Here is a 4,481-nt window from a genome sequence, read left to right on the forward strand (position 1 = left end):
ATAATTATAAAATACAACTAAGCCGTAAATATCAAATCAAACTAACATAGAGATGTATAAAGCCTCTAAATGTCGAATTACAGAAAACGCAATAACAATAGTATTGAAAAAAAAAACACAAAGATACAAAAACTATAATCTAAAATTATTTAGAGATGTAAATGTCTCTAAGTGTCATCATAACTAATGTTTTGGATGTCAAGGTTTGGACCACCCTGTATACAGGGTGGCTAAAAAATAACTGCATTTCCGTTGCCAGGGAGGTTTTGGAATTATACTGAGCAATTTTTACTATGAGACCAACCCCTAAGTCGCGAAAAAAATTTTTTCTGTTTCCTACTTTTTGGCTGGTCCATTTTCTATGGGAGGTATTTTGCCCATTTTGGCGCCCCCCCTTGGACGGCGCCCGGGGCACGTGCCCCCCCCAGCACCCCCCTAGTTACGCCACTGGGACAAGGTTAGCTTGTCAGCGTATACTTGCTCCAGTCTCGCAGATCGTAGGGTTTCGTTATTTAAAATAACATCATTCAGATATCATTCTGATGTGTGTTCGAATTGGCCTGAAATTCCTATGTGGAAATCCGTGAGTTCTCCAAGGTCGTAAGAACAGTTAAGCTTTGGATTCCTCCGAAAACGGTGCCGTCATATTACGGCCGTAATATAGCCGCGAATGACGTCACTAGAACGTTGTCGATGTAAACAAGATGGCGCGGTTTCCTAGACGGCGTTGATTGTCAACGTAACGTAATAAAGCGGTGCCGTCATTTGGATGACGGCCGCCATGACCTTGGCGATAGTTTCGTGAACGTTTTATTAGATAGCGGTGACGCCATTTTGAATAAATGACACGAGATTTGAATAAATGATTCCGTACTACGATTATTTTCCTCTTCTGATGATATTTCATCTTCCAAGTAAATTATAGATGGTCAAGCAAATCTTGTCAGTTCGCGCCTACATTTTTCAAATTTGCCGCTTTGACCTTGGTGGCTGACGGTGTGTTATGACGCCGTGGTACTTTCCACATGTCGTCACCGTAAAGACGGCCGTCTTTTGCTGCCGCTATATGACGGCCGTCATATGACGGCACCGTTTTCGGAGGAATCATGTTTATTTGTTTAATAAAATCTGTTTGCAAAAATAAGAGAAATTGCTAGTGATTCATACGATTTCACCTATTTCGTAACTCAATAGAAATACAACAGGTATAGGGACTATAGGGAGACATGGCAATCAGCCAATAGGGATGATGACACATGTTGAATTTTATAACAAAATCTAGTAAAATAGATAGCAATAATGTAAATATTAAAATAAAATATTGAAAAATTACAAAAATACAGGACCTGAAAGTTTCAAAATTTTAGTTTTTAGGGTTCCGTACCCAAAGGGTAAAAACGGGACCCTATTACTAAGATTCCGGTGTCCGTCCGTCCATCCGTCTGTCACCAGGCTGTATCTCACGAATCGTGATAGCTAGACAGTTGAAATTTTCACAGATGATGTATTTCTGTTGCCGCTATAACAACAAATACTAAACACAGAATAAAATTAAGCTTTAAGTGGGGCTCCCATACAACAAACGTGATTTTTGACCGAAGTTAAGCAACGTCGGGCGGGGTCAGTACTTGGATGGTTGACCGTTTTTTTGCTTGTTTTGCTCTATTTTTTGTTGATGGTGCGGAACCCTCCGTGCGCGAGTCCGACTCGCACTTGGCCGGTTTTTTTTTTACTTCCAAAAACGATAAAAGGGTACCATTCGATTCCTTACATTTCATCCAAAAAAAATGTATAGCAACTATATACATAAACGCAATATTTCACCGACAAAAACGCAATTTTCTTGTTTTGTCCATACTTCAAGATGGGCTCCCAGAGACCTTGACGGCATGTTCCCTTATCGTTTTGTTTAGGGCGTTTCGCGAGTGAAGTGCGACTGTCGGCCTTTGACTACAATTTTTGACTTTTGTGTTACTTTAAATCAATGGGTCGCATATAGACATTTGATCCTAAAAACAAACCCGATCGATTGATACCATAAATGAAAATTAGTCATGTATAGCCTAATTAAGTTATCAATATCATGCATGCATCTTCAGGCATTTGTAAACCACTTGTCTCTATAATATTGAAGAGAAAACTTCTTTAGCGGCGCTGTGCATTTTTTGTGATGGGGATAAAATGTTAAACTCGTAACAGGTGTCACGTGACCGTAAGACTTAAAGACTGTTACTTCAATGTCATTGAGTTTTTCTTTATTGATTTAAATGCCATCTAGTGAGTTTCGCTCTAACTGATATTAATATAACTCGAATACTAACAGTGATGTGCTTAGGGGTTTCAAATAATGCGACGAAATAACGCTAGATGGCGTTAACCTCAATATACATAGTGCTGCAGACATTTTGCAATAATGATTGAGTTTTCACTTGTCCCGGCACTCCCTGAGTGCAGCCCGTTGTTTCTATAATAAGATTTTGCCTCACTGTACTTATATTGTATAGATTTGGCAATGTTTTGTTCTCAGTATGATTACAATATTCGCCAAATATGGCCAAAGTAACACTAATAGTCACAGAACAATAGAATCAAATAGATTGAAGATTTTGCAACATGCATTTTCCAATTTCGTGACGCAAGGTTCATATCTTACGGCACCTCGGCTCGGTTAACTGACAATTCTACATTTTATTGTAAAGCAAATATGGTCTACAACACAAAGTCTATAGGGTCTACACAAAGATCTAGTGTTGGTTAAGACTCGACACAGTTCTTCAGATTCTTGATTCTGTACGGAAAGAGAAGTCGTAAATGTATGGGGTCCAATAGTTCCAATACATTCTAGTCATTCTACGACTCTTCCGCACAGACTCTACATACAGGTAGACTCTTAGTTATGTTTAATTTAAACCCGAGTTCGTTTCAACTTGTTACAGGCCAGACTTTTGTGACTTGAGTCCTTTTCAGATATAGGTACCTACTTTTTTTACAAAAATAAATCAAAATGCATTCAAGTAAGTTATTACTGTTATTAGGTACACAAATCATACAATAACGCGTATTTTATTTACTTTTATTAAGATAAAACCTATGAATTGTTGATGGTGTCTTTATTTTCAGTTGCACCTAAAAATATCCAATAAGTAACTCGTGATTTCACCAATTTAAAACGGGTCGAGTTACCTACTCAAATGTATATGCAAAAGACTCGAGTCCCTACCGACACTACAAAGAAGGCGAATCTTCATATCTGTGACAAGGCCGGTGGTTGCATGCGAATATCATTGCCAGGCACATACATACAATACTTATACATAATCGACTCTAAACTCTAACACATCATTTATGCGCGACATGCGATGCCAAATGGTGCCTTAGATGTTGCCTACACCTCCTATGAGGCCAGTGCACGGCCGGCCGTTGTTTTATAAGGGGCCCACTGATTAACAGTCCGCCGGACGGTATCGGCCTGTCAGTTAGAACAAAATTTTGACAGTTCCGAACAACTGACAGGCCGATACCGTCAGGCGGACTGTTAATCAGTGGGCCCCTTTTTAGGGTTCCGTACCCAAAGGGTAAAAACGGGACCCTATTACTAAGACTCCGCTGTCCGTCCGTCCGTCCGTCTGTCACCAGGCTGTATCTCACGAACCGTGATAGCTAGACAGTTGAAATTTTCATTCTATTTCTGTTGCCGCTATAACAACAAATACTAAAAACAGAATAAAATACAGATTTAAGTGGGGCTTCCATACAACAAACGTGATTTTTGACCGAAGTTAAGCAACGTCGGGTGGGGTCAGTACTTGGATGGGTGACCGTTTTTTTGCTTCTTATTTTTGCTTATTTTGCTCTATTTTTTGTTGATGGTGCGGAACCCTCCGTGCGCGAGTCCGACTCGCACTTGGCCGGTTTTTTACATATGCCCATCAGTGCATTAAGGGCCGGTACAGACTAAATGCAATCCGACTGCAACTTGTATGGGAACTGCACGCCGACGTTGCAGTTGGCGTGCAGTAAGGGTAGGTAGTACCACATTTGACATCTTCCTGACAAAAAATGTATACCTTCCTTTTGCTATATTTTTTCCCCCGTGAGCTTGATAATGATAAGCAATTAATTTAACGCTACACAGAACGAGACTTAAAAATCAAAAGCCCATAAACGAGGTCGGAGAAAGTTGAAGCTGACGCGATGCTACTGCCACAAGATGACTGTTGAGTGTTGACCAATCAGAACCGGTCTGAACCGCGCCATTTTAAAAATTGAAATTGGAACACCCCAATTGAGAGCTGAAAGGTTTTTTATAGTGCTGAGGTCTGATGAGAAACGAATTGTGAAAATTTTATACTGAAATTAGCTGTTGCGTTCACTCTAGAATCACCTGAATAACGTACCTAGCGCTAGTAGTTGGAATTCTACGCCAGTGTTCCGCTGACACTCGGTGAGGTAGTATCTACGTCTACTACGCCATAGCTCAA

The sequence above is a fragment of the Cydia amplana genome, chromosome 21 (genome assembly GCF_948474715.1).
Source record: "Cydia amplana chromosome 21, ilCydAmpl1.1, whole genome shotgun sequence".
NCBI lineage: Eukaryota > Metazoa > Arthropoda > Insecta > Lepidoptera > Tortricidae > Cydia > Cydia amplana.